This window comes from Vespa velutina, chromosome 8 (genome assembly GCF_912470025.1).
Source record: "Vespa velutina chromosome 8, iVesVel2.1, whole genome shotgun sequence".
Classification (NCBI taxonomy): Eukaryota; Metazoa; Arthropoda; class Insecta; order Hymenoptera; family Vespidae; genus Vespa; species Vespa velutina.
In genome coordinates, this window is record NC_062195.1 from 3665312 (window position 1) to 3678367 (window position 13056).

At 39.3% G+C, this 13056-nt stretch overlaps 1 protein-coding gene and 1 long non-coding RNA gene across 2 annotated transcripts in view; both read right to left on the reverse strand.

Annotated features, from left to right (window-relative positions):
- LOC124951147 overlaps nucleotides 1-13056 on the reverse strand; it is a 67434-nt gene that overhangs the window by 35527 nt on the left and 18851 nt on the right. The gene's annotated exons all lie outside the window — the stretch shown is intronic.
- LOC124950918 overlaps nucleotides 8021-13056 on the reverse strand; it is an 8606-nt gene continuing 3570 nt past the window's right edge. The window contains exons 2-3 of the long non-coding RNA XR_007101477.1: nucleotides 8480-8614; nucleotides 8021-8375 (exon numbers count right to left, since the gene is read on the reverse strand). This is a non-coding gene — a long non-coding RNA (uncharacterized LOC124950918). The remainder of the gene's footprint in view (nucleotides 8376-8479; nucleotides 8615-13056) is intronic.

Below are 13056 nucleotides of genomic sequence, written 5' to 3' on the forward strand. Positions count from 1 at the left end.
TACCTGGTAGATGACGTTTACACCCACATACGATCCTATAGTGTAGCCTTAAGCGGTGACGATTTTAGTGTATTTTTGATCCTTCTCTCTCTCTCTCTCTCTCTCTCTCTCTCTCTCTCTCTCTCTCTCTCTTTTCTCTCCCCGTGGTATGCGAGTAGCCATAGGTAGACTACACGCAAAAGGAGAATCGACGTTTCGTCCTGATAGCTTCTCCCAAGGTAGCCTGGTATTGACTTCCAAGGACCTTCGTCCCTCGTGACGTGACTATTTCTTGCGTTCACGAAGATGCTTGCTGTGACTCCAATCCTCTCTCTCTCTCTTTCTCTCTATCTAAGTACCTGCAGCGTACTACACCATATCACGCTGCGGCTTCTGCCTTCTACGTTGTTCGTTCAACCACTCTTCGCTTTCTTGTGAGAACTTCCCTCACAATTAGCACGAGAATTTCCGATAAATAATTGAAATTCAATACGCTACCCGAGTCGACTTTATCTCCCTCTTTATATTTCTTTCTTTTATACCTTTCGCAGTTATACCTCTGCATCCTTCATTTCGTGCCACGAATATAATTAATGCGAGCACCACCTTACCCTACGAATCCTTTCAAATCATTTTCATAAGAACTTCGAATTTCACAGCTTATATAGATCCACGTTGTCATCCATTTCTATCTTATTCATCCATTTTCTCTCCCTTTCTCTCTCTCTCTCTCTCTCTTTTTCTTTCTCTTTATATCCCATTATAAAAATACTGTATTGAATTACTCCAGTGTTTCGTTAAAATCTTCGAATAACATTAAATTAAAAAGATGGAAAGTCTCAGAGATTTGAATTAGAATTATAAATGAATTATTTTTAATAGTAAGTTATAATTAAATATTGGAATAACACTTAAATATAATTTCAATGAAATCCATTGATTTTTGAATAAATAAGACGCATGTAAAATTTATCGACTTGAATTAATTAATACAAAAATAAATTAGAGCTACCTGATAGCTTGAAATGAGGACGTCGGATCTACTCATACGATAAAGCTCATGTAAAACCTGCGCCGTCCGTCAAGGATGTCTAGCCGATGGTGCTTACGAGACAGAAAACAAATAATACCAACCCCCTTAGACGGTTTGTGCTAAAACTTTCTCAACAGTAAAACCTCGCCATGAAATGCTTCTCCTTCTTTCACGCGCGTAATTGACGCTTCACTTGCGAAACGATGTCGGCTTTCTATTTAATTACTTTATTCCCGATCCAATCCCATCCCGTTTTTAACTCACTATTATCTCGTCCGAGCTTCTGTCTTCTTATTTTATCGGAGAAATTTCAGCTTGGTCGGGCAAATTTTCAAAGAATGAAAATAGAAAATTTGCAATTTTCTATTCAATCGTCTTGTGAAAATTTTAAATCGTTTAACTTCCAGCGACCTGTAAGCGATAATCATTAAAGAGAAAGACATTGCCATGATTTTGATGATTCGATTGAGTTACGAGTGTCAGAAGTTAAAAAAAAAAAAAACTCTAAAATGAAATTAAACAACGAGCAATAAACGAGTCTCGCTAAATCGATCTTAATACTTTTGCCTTGTCTAAACATTTATGACGTTTAACTTTTAACGAAAAATCATTCTCTTTTCGTACTCGTGTTCTAATAAACGAGATGAAAATGAATTAGTAAATATATCTCGCGAGACTCGAGAGATATGTGGATAAAGGAAAAAGATCGACAAAGAAAAAGAGAGAGGAGTAGGTAACTTAATAGACCATCGCGACGTTATTTAATAAGATATTTAGGAGCCGCGAAGAGGCTCTTAATCTACCCCTCGTGTACACGAGCAACGACGCTTATACCTTTGGCGCAACAACGTTCTCCGTACCACGAGGGAGTCCTACCTAATGGGACAAGTCCTAAAGCCTGACTTAACTCGAAATAAAAGCCAGCGATTTATAAATCTTACTGTACCCGCGGCGGTGTTTATGGCTCGAGCCGACCGCCAATCTCTCTCTCTTTCTCTCTTTCTCTCTCTCTCTCTCTCTCTCTCTCTATCTATCTCTCTATCTTTCTCTCTCTCTCTCTCTTCTTAACTCAGCCTCACTTACATTTCTTTCTTCATCTCACCTTCTCTCGCTCGCGAGTTCTACTTGCAATCTTAGTAGCAAGAAATAGCGCGAATGAACAGATCCTATCGCACTACATTCTTTAGTACTCATTAGAAATAGTCTTAGTAAACCGTTTAAACGATGACTTTTAGTTTCGTCACTTTTCTAGCTCGCATAATAATTCCCATTATGATTTTTCGATTTTTTCTTAAAACTAATAACCCGTCCAGTCGTCCTTGACAAAGCTACCATTTTTAAATCATACTATCTTAGGTAAGATTCTTGATCGTTCGTTAATCCAATTATAACAATGAGTGTAATAAATTTCAAACGATACAAAGTATAATCATTAAATCTTACTATACAATTACGTAAATACGTCTTCATCGTCCTAAGTCAATCTTTCTTTTAGAAAAGATTCTTCGGGATAAGATCGGTGTAATAAAAAAAAAAAAATTCTTAAAATTCCAAATGCAAATGTCGATCGTGCACCTGGTACTTATGTTGGCAATATAATACTTGGTGGGGGTGGTGCGAACGAGTATGGACCGAAATGCATGCGTAAATTATGAAAATGAAAAGGAGCGTGACCGCTTAACGATTCGATCCGAAAAGATTGCAATCGTGTAATAATCGATAGCGCCCAGACTCGACGTGGAAGAGAAATTGAAATCGAGAAGGTTTCTTAACCGACTCTCGATGATCTCGACACGGTTGGCGTCCGATTAATTACACGATACAGATATATTGATATTCGCGTTATTTTACGCGCGAACGCTTGGCGGCCAACATGAAGAGGAATAAAAAGAATCGAAAGGGAAGAAGGGAAACGTCAACAGGCGCAAGTTTTTCTCTCGAGGCCGATACAAAGAGAAACGCCGATAGTCGGATCGTCGATAAAGGATCGATACTGTCGTTCTTCTCTCTTTCTCTCTCTTTCTTTCTCTTTCTTTCACGTTACGATTTCTCTGGGCAAGCGGGTCGACTTCCCGAGCACGAAGTAGTTCCCCGGTATTATCCATGGCGGTCTTGCGGACATCTTTAAGACCGGCAGTGGCTTGTTTATGCGTGAGCTCGCGCTTATGGAGAGCGAAACGCAATCCACGATAGATCGGCTTCGTGCGTGTCGCTCTTGCGAGAGTATCCCGCACGATTCTTTTTATTTTTCTTACTTTCTTCCCTCTTCCTTTCCTCTACCATCTCCCGCGCGTTACCCGTAGAGTCTCTCGCGCTACGTGTCTGGGATATCAAGTTGCTATTCCCCGTAGCAGCTCTTATATCTCCTTCGAACGAATACGAAGTCGATAGAGGACGCCGAGAAAAGTTGCAGAGAGAGAGAGAGAGAGAGAGAGAGAAGACGCGAACGGATCACGCGAACGTCCTCCTTCGAGTTCCGTCCTTAGCGGCAACTCGATGTACCTTTCGTCTCCTGACGGACGAGCCGCAGTAGCTGACAAGTTGCCCCATTACGCCTATGTCGCGTACGTGTGCCACCCAAGTGCGAGTAGCTCGCTTTCGCAGCGGGAACCCTGTGTTAGCAGTCCCTTCGAACTTATCCTCCTTCTTGCACTTCTTCTTATTTCCTTCACCTCTTCTTTTCTCTCCCACCCCGCCCCGCCCCCCCCCCCTCTCTCTCTCTCTTTTCTTTTTATATTCTTTCGTCTCTCAATGACTCGCGTGAAACGACCGCGCCGAGTATCGATGCTTTCTTCATTAATTCCATTCGATAATTTACATCGTAAAATAATGTACATACTTATCGAAAATTTATAGTTTATAGTTTATTCCATTTGTCATGATATGTAAAATTCTACATCGGGTAGATGTCGCGAGAAAATATAAGTATATATATATATATACGCGTTGTTTTGTAATCCTGATATATACCAATCTTTTCAATTACTTCAAGAACTTGGATTTTGAACTCAGGGTTATAGATCATTTTTTTTTTTTTTTTTTTTTTTTTTTTTTTTTTTTTTTTTTTTACGGAAAACAGCGAAATATCCGAGTTCACGTTGTTGTTTGTCATCTTCATATGTTCCAACGTTCGTTGTGCCATCTTGTTTCTTGAAGGAAAAAACAAAGAAAAAAAAAAGAGAAAAAAGGGAAAGGAAGGGAAAAAAATAAAGAAACACGAATTTCAAAGGAGAAACGAGAAAATGTGGAAAGAAGAAGCGTGGGCCTCCCACGTCACTATAATGACCGATAAATAACGCTAAACTCGGCGCGTGTTTTGATAAGCGGACGCCTTTTTCAAGCATTACGAAACTTCTCTTTTTTATCCTCTCGATATTGCCGACTCACGTGTGCGTATTCTCAAGCTACGAGGGGGATCCCTAAATCACATTCACGTCTAACGAACGAACTAATCCTGATTAATATCAAAGAATGGAATATATTGTAGTGCTTGTCGAGATCATTGGATACTCTGGCGAGATCTCGAGCATGATCGAAGGAAAAGGAGTCAATGAGGATTCTTTCTGTTTAAATGACGACGTGTGACGGAAAGAGTTTAGTATATATATATATATATATATTTATATATAGATGAAAAGGTATAAAGAAAAATGGAGAAAATGCAGGAGAAAGAAAAAGTAAAGCTCGAGAGAGTTTTGCATGGACAATAGTCGGTTCTATATCACTTTCATCCTCTTCCGCTTCTATCGTGAGAATAAAGAAGTATTCGATGACACGAGAAATCCTTTGTCCGGCTACACCGATGTTGAGGACACTTTTTTTTCAAGGCTTGTCTTCTTCCTATTGTACAATACCCCTGTATAAGCATGCTACGGATATCGACGTAGGATTATTATCCTTCGATGAACGATTCTTTTCTGAGAGATTAATGGCACTCGATTATATGAAGGAATGAAAATCCAGGCTAAGAGATTTCAAGCGGTTGTCGGCTGACTCGTGGAGAAAAATCTCTTTATCTCTCTCTCTCTCTCTTTCTCTCTCTCTCTCTCTCTCTCTCTTTCTCTCTATCTCTATCTCTCTTTATCTCCCGATAACATGCCTATGACGAAGAAACGAAATTTATAATTGAAGACGAGTCGAAGGACGTCGATTGAAAGGAGACACGTCAATGAGACGATGATCTACGAGCATCGGCGAACTTCAAAAACTGACCCTACTAAATCCGCCACGAGTGCCAGTACATATATAGGAAAAGGTAAGAAGGGTAGGACTTAGGTACTTTTACACGGGTTACGCCGAGAGTCAGATGCCGTCACGTATGAACCGACGACACTCTTCTTCTTTGTCAGTACCCCGTTTTCTTGAGCGATATATTTCTTCTCTCTGTCTCTCTCTCTCTCTCTCTCTCTTTCCTTCTCTTTTACTTCGAACGCTTATAATTCCTCTCATATTATACCATGCATATGTTCTCGTTCATGCACGCAAGGAAAAAGAAAAAGAGCGAAAGTGAGAGCAAAAGAAAATTCTGGCGCTTTCAACATTTGCGAAAGTAAACTAATAATTCTGAGTTTCTATCAAGACGAATACTATTACTATTATTACTACTACTATTATTACTACTATTACTACTACTACAACTACTACTACTTTTACACTCGTAAATTCACTTCTGTTTTTAATTCAATCTCCCTACTTGAATTTAGCATGTATATCGCGTAGTGGTGTAACGTTGCCGTGAAGGATGTGCGACAGGATCGCCGAAGGTCACGAAAGGATTTGACTACTGAATACGATCGATACGAACCTTCTTTACCAACTTGTCTCTCCTCGCGTGTCTGTGGAAAACGAAAAGCCATTCAGTTAAAACGGTCCGTCTGAATTTATTTATAGAGGCAGACCGCGATCGTTCGTCAAGTTGGCTACCGATGTTTACAGAGCACATGTCGTGAATGTCGATGACTCCCGTGCTTACTCGTTGCATGCCGTTATTAGAGATCCATTTGATCTATGCTTACAGAAGCTATCTTTTCTAATCGTACAAATTGATTTACTTTTTCTTTCGAAATGAATTAAAATGTTATACGTATGTCTCTCTTTCTCTTAGTATGAAGAGATTGACGAACAAATAAATTATTATACCGAGTGATTGCTATTTCATTCATTTAAATATCCCGCCCCCGGCCCAGCCCACGCGCATCGTTCTTTTCTCGTTAGTAGCTCTCGTATTCGTTCAAATAATAAAAAATAGATAAACGTGCGGAAACGTTTTGTATCTTTCGATAAAATATAAGGAGAAATAGGAAAAATATTTTTCTATGAACGGAATAGTCGAGAGAAACGCGTGGCTCATACATCATAACAACGCGTCAAGACATTACACTTGCAACCACTTGTCCGTACCACGTGCAGGTAGGAACATCGGGTAAGCGGTTAATCGAATGACGTATCGCGAGGCCGGATTCAACAAGTTCCGTATCTACCGTCGGTTAGTTCTCCGGGAGATATAAGGATCCTAGTCTGAAGATTCATAGTGAGCGGTTAGTTAGTTTCTAAATCATTTGCCAACTACATCGTACTCGAGCGAATTCCTCGCGTCATGAGAGATAACGTTTCCGTAAAGTATTCCTAGCTTCTTGCGCGTTACCACTGCCGTAGCTACCGCACGACGTATGAGAGATGGAAATAGAGGGAGAAAGATAGATAGATAAAGAGAAAGAGAGAAAGAGAGAAAGAAAGAGAAAGAGAGAGGGAGAGAGAGAGAGAGAGAGAGAGTAATCGATTTATCCGATTAGTTTTTGTATGTTCTACCCGCTGGAACTCTAATAAACTGGTTATAATAATTCTTATCTTATTTCAAATTTTATTAGCCTCAGGACGCAGCCTTCCTCGGAGTTATAATATTGAAGAGAGAATCCCAGTCACACCTTTCTCCCGAGAATTCTCAATGTGTTTACGACGAAAAATTCTGTGGGCGCGTAGTCCGACTCCGATAATCTATCGCGCGTAAAAAGAAGGATTAAGCGAGGACTGCGAACAAGGGAGAAAAAGAGAGAAAAAGAGAGAAAGGGAGGAAGGGGAGAGTGAATATGTCAAAATAAAACGACGTTAAACGTGCGAGTAAAGAAAAAAGAAGAGAAAATTTTATGCCCGATCTTTCATTATAATCGTATGATAAAATATTATCGACCTGAAGAACATTAAGTTTACGTGGCTTTTTGTGTAACTTTAATAAGCTTAACTAGTTATACACAGTATTTAATTCTGATAGAATCTTTGAAAATTCGTCCGAAAGATTTATCGGACGAACGCATAAAGAAGGAATCTCGAAAGGCTCGTTACGATTCATGTTAAATACGCATGTCCCGTTAGCATGTACAAAGTCAGATGGGGGGACTAAGCATAAAGAAGAGGCTTAAACTCAGCTTCGATAATCCGTGTGCCTCCTCAAAATTAAATAATGTCGACGTGTGTGAGACACTCGGGACGGTAGCGACGTTTCTCTCTCGTCTCGTCTCTTCTTTCTCTTTATACACCGGGTACATACATCGGCCCTACGTTTTCCCGTATTTACGAGAGGACTGCGTTTTGGCGAGTCCCCATGGCCGTCGAGGCCTTTCGGTGGACATAAATTTCGAGAACGGACAGACTCGTTAAGGTCAAAGTAAAGAACGCGTGCTTGGGATTCAGCAGGATTCGTCTCTCTTCCTCTCTTTATCTTTTCTCCCTCCTTTTCTCTCTCTCTCTCTCTCTCTCTCATGGGATCGTTAAGAGTGTCCGAATTTTACAACGGGCTCTCTACTGTCTACGACTCTAAAGTAAATTAAAATTTAAGCTTTTACTGCTTCGCAATACGTACGCTCGACTTTATAATTATTGGGCCCCCCCTGTTATCTATATTAAAAAGTAAATTAAAAGAAATAAAGGAAAGGAATAAAAGCAAAAGGAAAAGAAATAATAAAAATAATAAGAAAAAAAAAAAAAAAAGAAAAAGAAAGAAAGATAAAAAAGAAAATATAACCTTCGTGTTTAATCATCGTACTCGTAAAAGAACGATCGGAATGTCAGTTGTATGGAACAATGAAATAGGAAATAAATTATTAAAAAAATGTTTGGTATTCTCTACGTCAATATCGATGTCTTACAAAGGGAAGAGCTCAGGCAGAGCACGTGTCGCGTAAAATCGAGCTTTTCATTGGTCCAAAAGGTAGTGTGCGATCGGATTATGGAAATAGCCGAACTCACGGGCTGCGCCTTCTCCTTCATCTCATTCCTTGCTTTCTTCTCTCCATGGACTGGGCCCTAACTCGGCTCTTTATTATTGTAATGCCCAAAGTTACGGCAGTGCCGTCTTGCGCCAGGCTCTCTGATATAAGGCTTAATTTATGAAAATAATATGAAATAGGAGCCGGCATTCGGCTCCCATCGCGTTGCGGAACGTTAGAGTTCGAAAGGAGACAGGACCCTTACCATTTACCGAATTTCTTCTTCCTCTACACCCGCTCTCCCCTCTTTCCTTTCTTCGTCCTTGCTACCGGTCTTCGACGGATTAATAAATCGATGTGATGTAGCCTGCGTGGTCAACCAAAGCACGTTCTTTCTTTCCTAAAAAAGCATTCTTTACAAGAAAAAACGTAGGTAGGTAGGTAGGTAGGTAGGTAGGTAGGTAGGTAGGTAGGTACGGCAAATTTTTGTATGGAAGAATTTTTTTTCTTTTTCTTTTCCTTTTCTTCTCTCTCTCTCTCTCTCTCTTTCTTTTTTTTTTTTTTCATCGTTCGAAAACCACCTTCTCGACTCGTTTTACGAAGGAGAATCTCGTTTTCTCGAGCACACACGATCACGCCTTCGATCGGAAGCTACGAAGCCTCGAGCGAGGAACTGCGACTCATCTCGATTAGGTCTACAACCTTCGACAACGATCACGTGGGAATCGTAACGAGTGCGGCTCGCGGGAGGTCGTTAACTGCGTACACGAGTGAAAGGTGTTAGATCTAATCGTAGAAGATTACCGCGAAAATTACACTCCATTACACTCCGAGAAAATCCGCACCGACGAACCGTTAAATCGCCTGTCAATGCCTTCACGGAATTTTCTTGACTCTTCGCGTTTCTCCATTCGCATTTTCTCATCGAGAAACAAATTTGCAAGATTATCGCAAAAAGAAAACCCGTTGGCATTTCTCTATGTAATAAAATCGTAATTCATTCTTATACAAATCATATATCTCCTTCTGAAAATCTAATTTTAAGAAGATCTAATTTTAACTTAATTTGCCGTAGCTCGCGTAATTAGTATTAAATTCGAAATTACGTCTACTTGCGTTTCTCGGAATAACTTCGTCCCATTTATTCTCTGTCTCAGTAACAAGGAGCTACACTTGTCTCGGTAAGTGTTGTTCAGAGGTACGCATCAGAGGTCAAAGGATACATGCGAAAACTTGTATACGTGGGCGTTACGAAATCAAACAGAGCGAGAATGAATATTATTTTTTTTTATTCTTAACATACTTTTTTCTCTCCATTTCTCTTCATTCTCCCAAGAGTTTTTTCCTTTTTTTTTTTTTTTTTTTCTTTTTTCTTCCATTCTCAATAGTTCTTTTGCGGTTTTACTTCTCATCGATGCCTTCTCTTTTCTCTCGTTATCGTTTTTCCCCCATCATATGATCCGAGGATTTCTTTCATTACGGGGATCAATTTTCTACATGATAAATTGAGTATCGGAATTTTTATTAAATTCTCTTGCTGGTATACGAACAGAGAAAAACATTCGGTATTGACGAGGTAGGTATTACGTGTTCGCTTCGATTTTTATGAGAACAAATAGAGGATCCCTTAAATTAAGCGTCCTTCGTTTATAAACAATAACCGTTTTATTCTCTTCGTATCGAAGATTATAAAAGGTAATAAATAGAAAATAAAAATATCTTAGTTTCATAGGATGGAGAAAAGATAAGGTATTCGTAAAAAAAAAAAACAAATAAAATAGTAATAAAGGAACTAATAATCGTGCCTGATGCACCTGATTTATTAGTTTAACGAGCGCGTAGCAGCAAAAATCCGGCCACTTGCCCGAGAGCAAACCGACCGCGCGCGAACAAATGTTTGGCCTGCCAAACAGGCAAGTTAAATTTTCGAATGGCTGGTTATATCTGTTCCGAAAAAGAGAGAACGTGCAAGAGACGAGTACCATCGATGGTTGACTAAAAAAAAAAAAAAAAAAAATAAAAAGAAAAAAAAAAATCACAGAAGGGACAGCAACGTATTCGGTCATCTATAGGGATAGAGGGGACAAGGGAAAAAGAGAGAGTGCGAGAAAGAGAGTGAGAGAGAGAAAGAGAAGAACGATAAGAGAGAAAAGAACGAATGGAAGAACAGAGGGAGTGGAGAGCTAGACGGCAAATAAAACATATTGATGTTTGCAATTAAATCGCCCAGACAATGGACAAATACCGATTTGCTCTTGTGGCCTGCACAGTTCGATTTAATAAATATCCACCTATTAATTTTCTCTCTCCCTCCCTCCCTCCCCCCCTCTCTCTTTCTCTCTCATCGTTCTACCTTTGCTCGCTTCTTCTCTACCAACCCCCAAACTCTCTCTCTCTCTCTCTCTCTCCCAGTTTCGTACTCTTCCTCCGTTTTTTTTTCCTCCAGCAAACTCTCGCTTCGAACTATTTTATTCCCGTTAACCTCACGTATTTATCCGCGCGTTTATTTTGTGCTTGTTACGCGCGTTGTGGCTGCACGCTTTACGCAAATTGCGGGATAACCCGTCGCTTCTGACGCTCGTTTGCATTTCATTAACTTTACCTTCGACCGATCCTCTTTTGAGCGCATCCTCGTCTACCTCTACCTCTACCTCCATCATCTCATCCTCATCCTCTTCAGCCTACTCTCCGTTTTTGTTCTCGTTAAACGTAGTCGCAAGGAAGATGAAAATCGTTCATTTTCTTCTAACGATACGAAGAGAAAAGCTTCGATCGATTTATCCTACTCTGGGTATTTCAAAGTTACGTTGGATAAGAGAAAAAAAGAAAAAGAAAGAGAGAGAGAGAGAGAGAGAGAGAGAGAGGAGAGAGTAGCGTAAGCCACAAGTCGCATAAGGCGCAAAGAAGCGTACCGAGGGTGGAGAGAGGAGGGAAAAAGTGTAGAATAGCCGAGTCGTCGGAGCCGAAAGAAGCCCTTCTCCAACGTTCCTCCTACCGTTCTCGGCATGCAACTGATACCCGTTTTCCCTTCACAGAGTTTTACTTACTCGCGGTGCACCTTCCCTCTTTCTCCATCTATCTACCTCTCTCTTTTTTTGTTTTCTCTTTCTCTCTCTCTCTCTCTCTCTCTCTCTCTCTCTCTCTCTATCTTTCTCGTCCACTCTTTCTTTCTCTTTAGGCACGCTCTTTCCGCACGGTACCACCGTGGGTTTCACGTAGTGTAGTGGATGCACATGCACTAGGACGCCCTTTCTCTCTCTTTTTTTTTTTTTTTTTTTTATAAAAAGGGTGTACGTTGCCGTACGTGTAAAGCAGATACGCATAATAGCGTTACCTCTCTTTCTCTCTCTCTCTCTCTCTCTCTCTCTCTTTTTGTACGTTTGACACCCTTCTCGAAGACCTTCAGTTTTCTTTCTATCTTTTTCTTTCGCAAAAATCCGTATTATCCCGGAGAACGCTTCCTCCCTCGTTTAATGCAACGAGAAATGACATTTTCGAGACACCTTTCTTTTCATTTCTTTTCTATTCTTTCCCTACGTTATTGTGGAATTTTTCTTATCGTATACAAAAAGCAATAACGATCGAAAGCATCTCTCCTAGTAATGTCTTGCTATATTACACTTTTATTCTTTATTTTATATATCGTGGCATATACGGTCTGTTCTTTTTCTCTTTTTTTTTTTCTTTTTTTTTTCTTTTTTTTTTCACACGACAAAACATTGGAATTCCATGAAATGGTCGGTATTGGTCATATATTCGTCTCTATCAAGAAACAAGGAATAATGTATTCCCGACTTTTGCATATCTTTGCATAATCACGATTTCGATGTAGTCCTCATCTTGGCAGGCGGCTTTCACCTTACTCAAACTAGCTGGAGAAGTGTTTAGACGCTTTTAGCATTAAGAAGTTAACATAATTGAATATAAACTATCGACGATGACGTTTACAAGATTCTCGAAATGGAAGTCGAAATGAAATTGGACCTTAAAGAATGTGATCGGCGATACGTCGCTTCTGGATTCTAAGAAGTTGTTTGTTCCTTCGCTATCGGATTGTCTGTTAAAAGAATGAAATTTTAAAAATAATTTTAATTACGAAAAAAAAAAAAATAAATTACTTTCCTTTTCACGAGATCATTTAACATCTACAGATCCAACGAATGAAAGAGTAATGAAAAGAAAAAAAAAAATAAAAAAGAAAAGAAAAAAAAAAAGAAAAAAACAAAACAGATTTTCTACAAAGGAATATATCTGTTTCTATATATGACAAAAATTCAATTACTTAAGAATGATAAAAGAAGAAAAAAGCATTATAACAATTTACAAAAATCACGATAAACCAACGAAAGTATTTTAAATCACGACAAGACATTTTCGTGCATGATTATTCACATAAATCAAGAAATAATTCTCTGTACTGTACCGCGCCATCTCGCATACATTAAACGCTTTGATGTATTGAGGAGATTGCGTGTAATAACATATCTAATGTATCAAAGCTCGATATGGTGGCCTTAAAAAAAAAAAAAAAAAAAAAAAAAAAAAAAAGAAAAAAAAAACGAAATATCGATATTTTATCTATTTCGAATTTTCATCAAAGTCTCGGAGTAGGACTTTTAACCTACTCTATCAATATAAGACGTTGATGTTCGAAAACTGAACGTATAAAATAGTGAAAATCCCTGTGGTAACTCTGTGTTATATGCGAAACCAGCAAACTCATCGACTCGGTGATCGTCAAATTATGCTAATCGCCGTATACGAGAGCGATACGGGCCGTTTTGGGCGAGCCACGCTCGTAACCATTCGTCTCCGGGCCGAGCCCTTTTGGACTACCGCGTA